This window comes from Somniosus microcephalus, chromosome 10, assembly GCF_052327205.1.
Source record: "Somniosus microcephalus isolate GS21.2 chromosome 10, FLI_Smic_1.0, whole genome shotgun sequence".
NCBI lineage: Eukaryota > Metazoa > Chordata > Chondrichthyes > Squaliformes > Somniosidae > Somniosus > Somniosus microcephalus.
In genome coordinates, this window is record NC_140996.1 from 143,567,913 (window position 1) to 143,583,763 (window position 15,851).

A 15,851-nucleotide genomic window follows, 5' to 3' on the forward strand; every position below is an offset into this window, starting at 1 on the left:
TAACAAACCCTGTGATGGAACAGGTAGGCCCGAGACCAATGTTCCCTTTAAGCTGTGCGGCTGCACAGCGCTCCGGGGGTCCTGTGCAGCCGGCTTGCTGGCTTTTCATTGCAAAACTGTGCGTGCGCGGTATTTTGAATGACCTGCGCAGCCCCATAAAGAGGCCGTGCAGTGCCACAAAAATTAGAGGGAGCATTGTACGACACCCGATCAAAATTGGGCCTCGGGCCTCATTTAAATTCACCCAGTGATCTGCGGACACCTGCTGTGCATTTCCAGACATTAATGTCGGAAAGCTTCGATGCTGGCAAGAGCCGTCAGGTCAGCTCCGGAAGAGGCGTTAGTGGGGGTACGGTGGGGTTGAGGGGTGGGGGCTGAGTGCTTCCCCTAGCTCCATAGGAGGGTTGCCTTTTGTTCGCCCGTGACGCCTAAAAAATAGGCTGCTTGAATTTAGCTCTGGACAGATTGGGCTCAGGAAGTCCCATTGCTAAATTGGTATGCTTTGCACCCGTTTTACACCTGAAGAATGGGCGCAACACATACCAATTTCTACCCCACTGTCTCTCCCCTCTCTACTTGGTCTGTCACCTTCTCAAAGAAATCCAAGCATGACCTCCCACTCTTAAAGGTATCCTGACTGTCTTGGATTAGCTTGTGGCCCTTCGAATGCTCCCTTATATTATCCCTCATAATATGAACATACAAAATTGACGGTCAGGAAAAGTCCAGCTGGTCCATCAAACCTGCCCCACACTCATTATGGCTGGAATATAATGACTAGACACTTCCCACCTGCCCCTCCCACAGCTATGTAGTTTCTTGGGAGAGGCAAAAAAACAGAAAAAACCCAGGGCCAATAAGGGAAAAAATACTCTGGAAAATTCTTTCCTCCCCCTCCCCCCCCCCCCCCCCCCCGCCCACCCACTCATCCGCTCCCCCTTCACAATTAAAACATCCAGGAGATCACCCGGACCAGGTCTTCTCCATAAAGACACTTACCTTCTATATGATGGCATCTTGGCCCCAGTCAAGAACCGGTTCAGCTCCCTCTTGAAAGCACCGCCTAACATCCCGTCTATTCCTACTCTTACATAGTTTAAACTTCTGTCATCTGGTCCTCCCCAATCTGCTAAATTGGAATAATCTATCAAAAGACATGCTATCCAACCCTTTATATAGACCTAAATCTACGCTGCTGTAAAGTAAATACACCAAGGTCCTTGAGCCTATCTGAGTAGCTGAGATTCTATAAGCTAGGTATCATTCTTGTAGCTCTCCTCTGGAGTTTTTTCAAGGTCTCTCTTTCACCCAGACACTTTCAAAAACTTTCCCAAGAATTGAAGCAAGGTCTATAATTTGAGTCTACCAGTTTTTATTTAAGTAATGGAACTGATATCATAGTGGACGTCCTCGACACAAGACTGACATTACATCATTTACCTGTTCTGAGCTAAGAGTCATGGCTGCTTTCAACCAGTGCTCCTCCTCTGTAAGACAAGCTCTGGAGTGCTGGGGCAGGCACGTTCTGAAAGCATCTCACCCGTAGTTGCTGATGTAAATCCTTGTATTTGTACAAGTGACAGGAGACAAATCTTTTTGTGCTGTTGCTGTTATAACAACCTCAAAATTTACTTGTGATATTTTTAAAAGCATAAATGAAGTTACAGGTTATCAGTGTTTCATTTCTCCAAGTAAAATAAAAACTCTTCATTTGATAGAAAACAGGATTAGAAAAAATCTCATGGAAATCCTGTGACTCTGCTGTCAATCTAGAATTAGCCAAGATATTAAATGAAAGTACAGTAATGTTGTCCTCACCTCTTTAATCTGGAGCTTAATATGTATTGGCTGAAATGTTTTACCCACTAAAATTACTTTTACTTTTCTGAGGATTAATACTCTCTTTTAATAAAGAATCAAGAAATGCCATTGGAATTTGCACAAAAAGGAGCATTAGTGAGGATAACTGTCACATGGACAGCTGCAGATTACAGTGTTTACACAGTTGGCAAAAATTTTGTTCCTTTCTCTCCGCTAGTTTGAAGATCTCAACTTTCCTTCCCTTCCCCCATCCAAACTTGAAGTGCATCTAGATTTGAGAACAGGATTTCCAGCAAATTGAATTAAGCAACGTCATAAAGGCCTTTGTCTTAGTAAAGAGCGAGACTCATTCTGGAATCTCCCAAACAGATTGAAAGTGGACTTCTGGACTGAATAGATCAATTATAGAAACAGCTCTGAATGGAGAACATTGAAAAAAAGTCAGACTTTCCCCTGCCCCAACCCCCACCTCGTTCTTTTCCCTAATGATTTCCTCCCCTTTTGCTACCCCTAGCACATGCTGAAGGATCTAATCCAAATCCCACATTAACTGAACCTATTCACCAATTCATTCCAGTTGTTTTACATTTGAAAGAATGTTTAACTTTTCACTCTGGTATTCACAGGCAGCCCCAGAAACCTTAAGCCTGTTTGAGATTAGCTGGAAAGATAATACACGAATCACATAGGACCTTAGCTGGTTTTATTCTTGGTCACAAGGCAACATAATATAACTCTTGGAGAGAAAACTTTTGACCACAGCTTCTACCCTCTGATACAGTCCACATGGTTCATTTTCATTATTGCGAAGAAGCTGAGAGTTTTTTGTATCTAAGCTGTTGAAATGGACGACCTGTATCGGAGACATATTCAATTTTCTGTCAAGATCAATGAAAAGGAAAAACTATTTCCCTCTCAAGCTTAAACTAATTTATGATCAATAAAATGACAATAACTCAATAAAAATAACACAAATACCAGACTAGCCCCTATTTCTAAAAGCTCCATATGCCCAACATTTACTGCCAAACCGAGCAGTCATAAATGATGCGATGCTGACACACAAACAGACTGATCTGAGGTGGAGCTCTTTTCAAGCTCTTCCAAAACAGTCAAGATTTTGTTAAAAGGATGTTGTTTTCCGGCAGTCAGGAAAAGCCCATTCTAAAAACTCAGCTGCCGGTCTGCCAAATTGGAAAGCTGAGCAACCTGACATAGCAGCAGATGTTAAACTTAATGCAGTGTGACCTTTCACAACACAAGTACTTTCCCCATGGTTCATAATTCAACTTTAACAAAGTGCAGGGACAGATGTGATTGGTAACACAGGTTTTCGAATCACCAATTCTACAGTTGTGCTCACCTCTATACACAAAGCCAGCAAAGTGCTTTGCAAGATATTTCACCAAATGTCAGTATCCCTTTTAATCAGCCTTCACAAAGACGCCGTTATGGGTATAAAGTGACAAATGAATGATAAACAGCTGGGATTAGTATAATTTCGTCGAAAGGTTAAACAGTTAAACACTGAGACAGAAGTATGCAATATCAACTTATAAAGCTGATTATGGGACTAATAATGTCACTGAAGCAACAGAACTGATTTCACTAAAGTCTTCTGAGACTACTGAGTGTAACACAATAACCATGGAACAGCGGGGACCTTAAACTGCATCAAGCCCTGCAGTAATTTATTAAAGTGCTATCACTGACGCAGCTAATGGGAAGGAGAAAAACATTTGCAGTGCCAATTTGGCATGTGCGACAAGCTTAATGTAATTTTCTTTCAAAAGTGACATTTGTTAAATTATTGCTCAAATGCTATTCCCCCTTTTCTTGTTGTTTGGTACAGCCCGACATTAGATTACATGTGTGCTTGTCATTCTGAAGCATTCAGGGATTGGCTGCTGCTTCCCATTCATTTAGTGAGTGAGTGTATGTATGTGAAGCCTGGATTCGGCGGTGTTCGAGTCTGTGCGAGGATCACTTAATGTCTGTAAAGGATCTGGATCGTCTGTGCGCAGTTGTTGACTGATATGTTCTTGCTATGAGCACAGTGCATTATTACGTGCAGAAGGACATAAGGGGAAAGAATTCTCATCTGCTGCAGGAGGGCTGTGGGATAGCCAATGCCTTCAGAATGGTAAGCTGATAAAGAGTATTGTCTCTGATCTGAGTCGCTGCAAAGAACACGCTGTGTTATGGTGCCGTACACCGTTACACATTCCTCTGTCAGAGTGATATATGTGCTTCTTTCTCGAGGTGCTTACATTAAACTATATATGCAAAATACCAAATAAGATTTTCTTGTTCTCTTTAACTGGGGTAGTAAGTTATTTCATTTTTTATCAGCATCTCATACAGGCATCTATCTGTGCTTAGCTTTACTGCAGCGTCTCAAAGCTTGTAATTCTGTAGTGTGCCCTCTGAATAGGTCATGAGTCAGAAAGTTAGTGTTTTAAAATGGCTAGTTTTGTCTACAAGCTGTGTATTTTTTTAACAATCTAAAATTCAGTGCATCTTTGTGCTGTATTGAAGCATCTATGCAGCAATTCTTAAACCTCCAGCTAGTAAACAACAGACCGCAATTCCACTCATATCTTCGGCTATGTCCTTTGGGTTGTGTGAATGTGCATTGCTGTGTGGCTTGTCATGGAGCAAAGATGTTCACAGTTTATGAAGCTATTGATATAGTACCCACTCAGGATATTTTAGACATTGTAGCTGCTGTTAGTAGAATATTGCTGCTTGGATAAACATCATGTTTTGTCACATATCGTTTCTGAAATGGATTCAGTACATATCAATTATTCAGATCCTCCGCCCTCCCCCTCCCCCTCGTTGTCACTCTCTTCAAAGTCTCATAGCAAAGTTACTTAGTTCATTGTGGGGGAGAAAAGAGGTAGGAAGAAATAAACAGGAGAGACAGTCTGGGTGGTTACAGGATTCCTAGGTTTGCCAATGCCTATGAGCGAAGTCTGATGAGAAAATAACCGATTTATTTTTTGTATTCAGTCATGTTGCCTTTTTTTCCTTACCTGCGAACAAGCTGCAATCTTGGTCCCGTTTACATTGAAGCCAAGCAGCAACACCGTTTGCACAGAACGCAGAAATGTATGTTTTGGCATTTTGTGATGAGCTTAGTTACTTCGCAGTGAATAATTGTATTTGTGTTTTTGTACTTCCCCTGATAAACAAAAGGAAAGCTTTGGCGGTCAGGAGGAGAAGGTTTCTTAACAAACCAGGGCTGGGCCATAAAGAGCCGTTGTGAGCTCTTTGCTATTCCTATTCTCCCAATTATGACTACATGATTAGAAAAGATTTGGCTTGTTAGGGAGTTGGTCAGTGTCTGCTTGTTGCTTTGCAAATGTGGAGGCAGAAGTGAAGTGGTCATTAAGTATGTCATGGAATCGCATCTTTTGTGTGTGTGCCAATTTCTTGTTCTCCTGTGCTGGGTACAGATGGTGGGGCAGAGGTGCTGAAGACTCGTTTCAGTCACAACTGAAAGCTTTAAGATCTTTTGAAAGGACGGTCACACAACTAACTTGTGCCTTAAGGGCCGGAAAAAACTAGATCCCAATACATGTTTTGTAAAAACAAAAAAAAGACAGAGCATAATGTGTAAATCTTATTGCCTTCCCACCCTATGAAAGGAATGTGTGTTCCCTTCTGATCCTGTCCTCTTTAGCATCTCAAAGCGTGAGTGCCTCTGCTGATGAAGTACTTGCCTCTCTGCTCCTCTCCTTTGAGCTACTCCGATGACTTGTAAAGACTGAAAGGAAATGGTAATCATGATTAATTGGAAAATACTTGTCTTACTGTAGATATTTTTTCCCTGAGAAATTATACATGCTGATTTCATCAAGAGCGTTGCTTTGATGCTGCTGTGTATTACAAAACCGTTGAAAAGATGTATTCAACTGAAGTATCACGGCTTAGTGCAATCAGACCTGCGAGAATATCAGGTCTGTTCAGAAGGTTATAATAGAGAGGTAAGAGGTACTGGTTTTCAGACCGCTTGCTACTAATGTCTATAGTACATAGGAGGAAAGTTGCAGTGGACTCCAGTGTACATGTTGATACTTCACACAGTGTAGTAGAAAGCATGCCTTTGCTCAGACAGGTTAACTCACTGGTGACTCGCATTTTACATGAGATAAGCATTGATTATAAGGGATCAGAGTGAGTCATTGGGGGGAAAAAGTGAAAAAAATAGCTTGAGTGTGCCTTACAAATCTGTAGACTTGGAATTAAGATGCTTCATTTAACTTGCTGTTCTGTGTGGGGGGTACTATAAAGCTGTGTATATGTATATCAACACTGCATTTGGGAAGAGTGAGTAGTTAGTATACTGGATAATGAATAGATTGATCAATATTATGTTGATAAGTAAACAGCTTAAAAAAGGTCTGATTTTAGACAAAGAAAAGCCATTGTGTTACTGTTATACTGATCAGCAACACATAGATATGTATTCACTGTTGGTGCCTCCCAGTGGTTTCAAGAAATGCATCATTAATATCCAGGAAGAACAGGATTTGGTGCAGAAATTTCTAATTACAGAGTGATGTTAGCCAGCAGACACCGTACTGCATTACTGGTGTATTACATCACCTGTAACTTCTACTGAAAGGGTCTTCATTGAAAAGTGTTGGGAAACCAATTCAAAAAAGATGCAGCAAAAGCTTGGATGTGAGACTCACTTCACACCGAAACACAAATAAGCAGGATAATGTTGTGACAAAAATGATGTCCAGTTGTTTGGCTGTTCTTTTTCTATGTATTAGACAATGCCTCTTCAATGTTGTGACTTCATAGCTTCAAGTATAATTTTATTTTTTTCTTCAATGTTCTGATTTTTCTTCCTTATCATCTTCTGAAAATGGTAACCACTCCTAGGATATGGTCTCATTGATGACCATGGTTTATGAGCCTGAATAGTGAGTATTAATTGGCAATTTGGTCATTTAGGATGTAGTTGAGCCAATCTGTTTTCTAAACATGCATGATTCCAACGGGTCACTGGCTAATAATCAGGAACAGGAACAGGAACGCTGGTTGATTCCCCCCCCCCCTTTGCCCAGGGATGCTAAGATCAAATGTAGCATCTTGCTCCTACCTGATTTGCTAACTAAGTAAAGACCAAGAATGAAATCTGATATAATTCTACAGTGTACGATACTACATGGTGTATTTATTCTCTGATTCATGAGGAGTGGGATCCTTAAATTTGGCCTGTAGTGTACATCTCTGTCTTTGGATCTACAATGTAATCTGTTTTCACTGCAGATTTAATTTGGTTGTTCTCTAGTTTTGAACAAAACTAAAGCAGTAATAAATACATTTCTGTGTAATTAATGCAACATTTTTTACGTTATTGTTGGACAACCAATTTAAACTTCGAATGAAAACAATATAAAATTAAACAAATATCCTACCATAACAAATAGAATTGCACCACATTCTGCCTGCTTCTCTTCATCTTTCCTTGTGCACTTTACAGATTTGTTTTTCTTGTTCTCAAACAAGGGATCACTATGCTATAGAGAGAAGACTTTAAAAATTACTGACAAACCAGGGCTATATTTTTCTATGCTGATGTTCGTGTAAAAATGGACATGGGAATAAAATGGAATTCACTATCTTATATTCATGTATACTTTTTTCACTAAAATCAGTGAACAAAGGAAATATAACCACTAGAGTTTACAGGTTAGTGCAAGGTGTGCAGGTCATTGCACTATGATTTACAAATGTGGATTGATTCAACCCTACTCTTCAATCCAAAAATAAAAACCTGCATCACAGTTTTAAAGATAAAAGTCCATAAAATGGACCAAGTCACAGCTTGTGACTCATTTTCATAACAGACTTGTTTTTTGCTAGGTGTGAATATCTAAACTACCATTCCCCCAATAATACAAGGGATTTGTGAGGTTTCCTTGGAAGTCTTGGATTATTCTGAAGATACAGTTCATTCCTCTATTCTCTGGGGAAATGGCCTACAGGAAAGAGATGAGAGAAATACAAAAAAATGTATTGCCTATAGGAAAAAATGCCATAATATTACCTTGAAGCAATTTTATCCCATTAAGAGACACATATTTAAGAATAAATCAAAGAAGTAGAGGAATATTTTATAGCTTCTAGACATTTCTCTTATTGTTAGATGCATTCTGTATGCTAATTGCTCAAATAGTCAGGAAATAGTCAGAAATGACTAACAAGAACAGATGCTTCATAAGATTGACCCTAGTGGTTGCTGAGGATGAAGAAAGACTTGGAGAAGGTATCATCAGGCAACAGATTTTGTTGTTGATTCCGTGCTCCAGCAACCTTTGCTCGTGGTCAGCACTACACTTCAACCTCTGTACAACAGACAGCGTTGCAGATGGTAGAGCAGTGTGAGCGAGGCAGAGTTTGACAGGTAGTGTGAAGCATTTCTGCTGGTATTCTGAGGCTTCAGAAAAGACTGGGTAAAGGAGGAAGAAAAGTGACCAGAGCAAAAGTTTGAAGTATTAAATTTAGCAGCAAACATGTGAGTCGGTTGGAATGATCTTAGTGAAGTTTGTGTGCGCAGTCTCAGTGATATGTTTGTAGATGGGGAAAACACATCAATAATAGTGTTTGTAATGAATGCAGTGGCTTGACATATCTACTACCATTTTCCATACACTTAACTCTTATGCAGGAATTTCTGACTTGAAACGTTTAACTGACAATCCAAATCAAAAAGCCTATCCAATTCAGTGATTTTTTAAATTTGTTTATGGGATCTGGGCATTGCTGGCAAGGCCATCATTTATTGCCCATCCCTAATTGCCCTTGAGAAGGTAGTGATGAGCCGCCGCCTTGAACCGCTACAGTACATGTGGTGAAGGTACTCCCACAGTCCTGTTAGATATGGAGTTCCAGGATTTTGACCCAGCGACAATGAAGGATCGTTGATATATTTCCAAGTCAGGGTGGTGTGTGACTTGGAGGGGAACTTGGAGGTGGTGGTGTTCCCATGCGCCTGCTGCCCTTGTCCTTCTAGGTGGAAGAGATCGCGGGTTTCGGAAGTGCTGCCGAAGAAGCCTTGGTGAGTTGCTGCATTGCATCTTGTAGATGGTACACACTGCAGCCATGGTACGCTGGTGGTGGAGGGGGTGAATGTTTACGGTGGTGGATGGGGTGCCAAACATGCGGGCTGCTTTGTCCTGGATGATGTCGAGCTTCTTGAGTGTTGTTGGAGCTGCACTCATCCAGGCAAGTGGAGAATATTCCATCAGACTCCTACTTGTGCCTTGTAGATGGTGGAAAGGCTTTGGGGAGTCAGGAGGTGAGACACTCGCCACAGAACACCTAGCCTCTGACCTGCTCTTGTTGCCACAGTATTTATGTGGCTGGTCCAGTTAAGTTCCTGGTCAATGGTGACCCCCAGGATGTTGATGGTGGGGGATTCGGCGATGGTAATGTCGTTGAATGTCAAGGGACGGTGGTTAGACCCTCGCTTGTTGGAGATAGTCATGCCTGGCACGTCTGTGGCGCAAATGTTATCTGCCACTTATCAGCCCAAGCCTGAATGTTGTCCAGGTCTTGTTGCATGTGGGCATGGACTGCTTCATTATCTGAAGAATTGTGAATGGCGCTGAACACTGCAGTCATCAGCGAACATCCCCATTTCTGATATTGTGCAGATTGAAAATTCTTAGCTGTTAGTTATGCTTTGCAGCACTATCTGTATTTGAGTTATAGTCGAGAGGGCTTTTAATGTAAGTGAAAGGATTTTTTTGGGTGGGGGCAGTTGCCTAAATTATCTCAATTTTTCTTGGTGCTCTGAAGGTTATTAGTCTCTGATTTTCCCCTTGGGATCTAATGGTGGATATTTGTCTGGTTCGGAGCTGGTGCAGTAATGGGATACATCCAATTCCCTGACACTCCAGGTAAGGTTCTCCACCAGTACAAAAGTGAAATACTGCAGATGCTGGTAATCTAAAATAAAAACATGCTGGAAATACTCAGCAGGTCAGGCAGCATCTGTGGAGAGAGAATTAGAACTTTTGTGAAGGTCATCGACCTGAAACCATTAACTCTGTTTCTCTCTCCGTCGATGTTGCCTGACCTGCTGAGTATTTCAAGCATTTTCTGTTCTTATTTAAGGTTCTCCACCAGATCTGATTCAGACTTTTATTCCAGTCTGATTTCTGCCAATGGAATCCCGCTGAATACTCATGCCTACTCTTTATTGAGTCACTTGTATAAAAGCATGGTGAAGTTTCGATGCTGCTTTACTGTTTAATTGCTCTTAGCTATTAAAGGAACAGTGTATAAAAGTCTGACCTGCAGCATTGCTATGCCAACAAAAGTTCCATCAAGCAGTAATGGCAATAACAACTGTCAGTGAAGTAATAAATAATTTTGCAGCTCACAGAAAAAATGTTAACAATATCTAGTTCTGTAAGCATTGCTAAATAAATTCCCTTTTGTGAAAGTTTGCTTTCATTTGGTAATACATTAGTCAGAACATGCTGATTGTTAAAATGTCTGGGTAAGAGATCATATACTGTGAAGTATTTGTCCATTAATTGCTCTGGTCAGGAAATATTTTTTATTTTAGTTTGACTACGCCTTTGGAAATTTGGGATTGGTCAAATTGGGATAAAATTTAGTTCCAAAAGTTTAGTATAAGTGTGGTCATTGCCAGAACAAACAAAGTCAGCATAATATCCTCATTCTGTTGAGGTTTTGGTCCAAGTTTGATTTCTGAATTGTACAATATAGAATGTTCTGAAATGCCTGTTGGTACAATATGGGCAAGGCAAAGCCTTGGAAGTTTCAAATAATTTTGCAGAGCTTGAAATATGGATTTTGCTTGTGGTTTACAATTTTGGTCTCTGTGCACAAAAGCCTTCTATAATTAGGATTTCTGAAATACTGCCACTTTTAGAAACTAAAATTCGACAAGTAGAGAACTGGGTAGCCATGGACTTGGGTTAAAATCCAACTCCGACAGATACAATTAAAGTTTCCCATGCTGTCGTGAACAGAGTTTAGGCACTTTTATTCTAGCTCCTAGTGGGCATGAGTCCAAATTACGACACTGCCTCTAATTTGACAATAAATTGTTAATGTTACTCATGGAGACTATATGATGGCTGCTGTGAGAAATATCACTTTGTGTCATCTCCTAATTGGGAGGTTGGGCTGAGGCACATTGCTGGCACAAGGAAGAGGGAACTTTACTCTGCTTCTAACCATGCTCTTGCTAACTGGCTTGAGGCTTACACTGCTCAAAATATTGTTTCCATTTCCCAGAACTAACATCCCTCATCTTAGGTGAGGTGTCAGAAGCAACAGGTACTGCACCTCCAGGCAAGAGATTGGCTGTGCCAGTCTGACATTCACTATGAATCTGAACAACTTATTTTTGTCACTTGAAATCTCTGGTGATACGTTGATGAGGTCTGAAACCAATAACCTGCTTACTGTTATTTTCAAACTTTTTTGCATCAGTGAATAGAAGTAATATTCCCAACTCATCCATGAGTATGGAGCTACATTCTAAAGTGTTCATGGCACTTCAAAGAATGATGAGGAAAATGTTATTTCTTTTGCAAATCAGTCCTACAGAGAATGTAGAACCGGATTTTTTTTGTAAAAGTACTGTTTGCAAAAAGCCTTTTGGGAATTTATGAACGCCTAAAGGGCAATTCTCCCAACTTATGCAAACCTACAGCCAGATGTCTTGCAACATTTTTGCTATGGCAACAAAAAGAGATGTCATGTCACAAAGCACAGAATTAACTTGATTTATTCTGAATTGTAGGAAAAAAAAATTTAAAAGTAGTAATATTCCTTGGGGTCTAGCCCAGATCATAGAATGCATATTTTATAAAATAACATCTTTAAAACCTGAAAGTTCTGCAGTCTGTAAATGGTGATGTTTTTATCTTGCCCACTCCTGGTGGTGCTGAGAGTAATGGAAACAATACATATTTTTTGTATGGTTACCCTTTCATTTGAATAATACTTTCCCACAGGAATGCATAATTTCTCATTTCCCTGCAAGTGCATTGAAAATAGTGCACTTTAAAGTTCTGTTACAAATGCACGAACATAGCCTAGTGTTATGCTGCACGTGCTCTTCAAATAGGTTTGCCTATAAACCAGAGTAATTTATGGTTAAAACAACTAATATTTATTTAGATTTATTAAATTGAAATGTGAAACATCAAAGAATTAAACAAATATGAAGTACAATATCGAAGATAAAAGTATCCAACAAAATCTGAAATGGATTAATTACAATGTCCCGCTGCGGGCAAGGTAATTCAACAGGTTTTGTCTTCTCATTTATATTTGTTTGTCGATTGGAATTGGCACAAGAATGTAACATAAACTTTACATTGTGGAGTCCTCCACCTGACCAAATCCCAGAATTCAGAGTGAACTGTTGAACTGTAAAATCTCCCAATTTTTACGCTGTTACTACTTTTTACATTAGGGTGTCAGATGACTAATGATCTGCATAGGATGCTTGTAGATGAGATCCAGATCAAGAAGATGGTGCATCCTAATTAGATTCAAGTAAACATAGCAGACGGAGCACACTATACACATAGTGACAATACATTTCTGTCTGCTGATATCTACACATTATACGTGATTTTACACAAACTAATTTAGCCAGGTCCCACAAGAATTGCACAGTGGAAAAGTCTGAAATTTATATTTAAGCCGCCATTTGCAATTTAAATCAGAAAACTAATGTAAATTGCGGTCAAAGGCCACAATAGCCTGGAACTTGTGGTCCTGATGGCGGTGGACTGGCAGCTTTCGCCGTCATTTCAACTTTGAAACTGACCGCAACTTCAGGATTCATCGTAGCCTGCGCAGAAATCCTGAAGTTGCAGTCTGCCATTCACAGCGCCTCCACAGGCTGTGGTGTGCCGCCCCCTGCCCCCAAAGCCGGCAATCAGTGTAATCTGTCAAATCATGGAAAATGACGGGAACTTTGGTTCTTCCATGTTAAATACCCCATTAAAAGTTAGACACATTTGGATTAGGTGTAACTGGGGTTTTAACAGCTTAGTGACTGCTAAACAAAGGTATGGCCCTGAAAAACATATTTTAATTTTGTGGAGTGTCAAATTTATCCATTTTAATAAACATTAAAAGTTTTAAGAAAATGTAAAAGAAAAAATTAAATGTTTTAAAGCGTTTTTTAATCTTTATTTCAGGTTTGCCTTTTCCCCATGTGAGAGCCTCAATCTTTGTTTTGCTCTCTCTAACATTTTTAAAAAGTTAGAATCAAAGAAGCTTACCCACTTCCTGGTTTGCTGTCTGTGAGAATTCTGCATTTTGATTGGCTGCTTTGACAGCTTGTTGACATCACAGCAGCTCGCATTAGGGATTCCCCATTAACTTGGGTTGATTTCAATTACCCATCGAAAAAGCCGAACTTCTCGCCACAAAAATCGCAAGATCTTTGTGGGAAGCTTACTTCGGGACTACTGCCGAATGCCTTTGCTTCACCGCTGACCGCAAATTATGGGCCCTTATTTTCAGCTGTTGGACAGCAGCCACCGTATGAACTTTATAAAATGAAGTCAGCACAATCCATGTATTTGTAACTGAACTAACTACAATAATATACATACCGGCAATTAATAGAACCTGTTAAAAGACCCCATCAGTCGGCCTTTATCTGCAACAAGGTGTCAGCTCTGGATATGATCCTCCTCAGTAGGGCCTGAGCTCACCAACATGCTGTTTTTACGTAAAGTATGTGACAGCTGTACTGATGAGCACAATGACAGCTGCACCCTAAAGTCCCAACATTAAAGGGACTGTGTCTTCATGAAAAAGTGTTCAGCAAAGTCTTTTGCTAGTTTTCGGTAAAGCCTACATCATTTTCATCACGTGTTTCAGTGCAAGCGATGTCATTGGGTTGCATGTTTTCAATCAGAAAAAACTTCACCAACCACCTTAAATTGCCCTCAAAAGTTTGTGCTGGGAGTCAGGACAGTCACCCATATGCTTGATATATGCATATACAATAGGTACCTGCATACATTAGTAAGTCTGAATTATTGTCGGTTGTCTCCCCCATATATTTTCCTTAAGCTATCAATTCCTACTGGGTTATTTTACAGATGCCAGTCACCTTTCAGTACATTATCCAAGCTGTCATTCTTCATGTATGAGCCTGGACAGTGAGTTTGGTCCTGGAGGGCATTACAACCTAGCCCGATCCTGCTTTTAATCAATATCTACATGTGAACACCTTTCAGAAGGGGTCACTAGATCGGAAGCAAGAGCAAAAGCTCTGTCTGACTTGTCCTTGTTAGTCCAGGAACACTGAGGCCAATGGTAGTAACCCTAATGCCATCCAAGCTGGCATCAACTAACAGTGCAAAACAGAAACAAACTACATACATCAGCTACTCACTACCTTTACTAATTGAGCCATTAGGCAAGGTGGAGTTGGTGCATTTTAAACATTACGTATATTTGCAGATGAATAAATTGATTCAGATTTAGTTGTAACTCCAATCGTAGGATCGGATGGTACATATAGCCAGATGGATGTAGTGATTTCCACTGCAGCAATTGTAGCCAGTGCTGAGTGTTTATATCATTTTTGGGCTTGTTCCGCTTCAGGCCTGCAAACATTTTAGAGCACAGGTAAGCTGCTCACGTTCTGTACAACATACCAAGTCTATGCTTCGCTAAGAAGAACAGCTGTGACCTATTTTAAGTTTTTTTAATATTCCACTTTCCAAGGAAAATGCCTGTGAGGTGTGTACAGTTGCAGTCTTGTGCAGACATTATCCTGATGCACTTGTTTCTATATGTGCTGTATCCTGTTTTAAAAAGGAATACATTAGGGTACTAAGCATATGCACAGCTAGATAATCATTCATTCACATTACCTGGAAGATTCTTCCTATTTCCTTTTCAGAGTTTGCCAAAAAATAGCTTGTGAAAGTTTGGCCTAGAAATTCGGGTGGTTTGCGCTACCCATTAGCACGGCGCAATGTTGAGAAAGTGGTCAGCACCACTCTTCTGCCAGCTGGTGGCGGGTCCAGCTTCTGGCCGTTCCCTCATCTTCGCTGAGCCAAAATCCTGGAACTCCCTCCCTAACAGTACTGTGGGAGTACCTTCATCTCACGGACTACAGCGGTTCAAGAAGGCAGCTCACCACCACCTTCTCAAGGGCAACTAGGGATGAGCAATAAATGCTGGCCTTGCCAGCGACACCCACATCCCACGAAGGAACAAAAGAAAGATGGTGGGGGAGACACTGCTGGCAGGGACGGCCTTGGTGATGTGGTCCCACGTCGTTCATTCTGGTGGGCCTCCTGGCCCCTGTGGGTAGAGGACCTCTCTTGCAGTGTTGACCCCCTACACAAAGCTGGAGTGCTGTGTGCGAGACCCTGGGTACCCCTTCCCTGGCTTGCTGAGCCATTTGTGTTAGTGCTGAAACACGTTTCCCATTTTTTGAGGTTCGGAAGAGAATTCAGCTTTAAGCGCTGAAGACTCCCATTTGGGACTTCTTTTTAATATAATTTTTTTTTTAGAAGGCAGTAAGGGCTGCAAACTGCATTTTCATTTCATTTTAATTTGTATTAGTTCAGAAGGCATTGCCCTTTTAATCAGAGCCCTTTTAATTGCCCACAATTCCTTGCGAACTCCACAGCCTCGCTCCCAGAGACTGTTAAAACCTGCCACACCACTTCAGGATGGGAACTTGGACTTCCAAGCCTGTACTAAAACCACCAGGAGGGCGTTGCACAGTAAGTTAGCACCTGGCTAAAAATCTTTAGCCCTCAGCACGAATTTTTCTCAAGTATCGCTGCATCCATTTTCAGCGGCCATTAACCCAAGTTGCCGGTGACGCGGCAACTCTGGTGGCAGCCACGAATTTCTAGGCCTTTATTTCTATGAAGCAGACTGTATATGTCACAATACTATGATGAAGCAACGAAGGCACAGCATAAGTAAACACGGCATCTGTTTTTCTTAAGCTACTGTATTTTTCTCAT

The 15,851-nt window shown here is 40.8% G+C and overlaps 1 protein-coding gene across 3 annotated transcripts in view; it reads left to right on the forward strand.

The window, feature by feature from the left end:
• Positions 1-3,695: 3,695 nt before the first annotated feature.
• The window catches only part of tenm4 (teneurin transmembrane protein 4), a 934,100-nt gene continuing 921,944 nt past the window's right edge, over positions 3,696-15,851 (forward strand). For all 3 annotated transcript variants that reach the window (XM_085998898.1, XM_085998899.1, XM_085998901.1), the window contains exon 1: positions 3,696-3,964. The gene's annotated coding sequence lies outside the window, so the exon portion shown is untranslated. The remainder of the gene's footprint in view (positions 3,965-15,851) is intronic.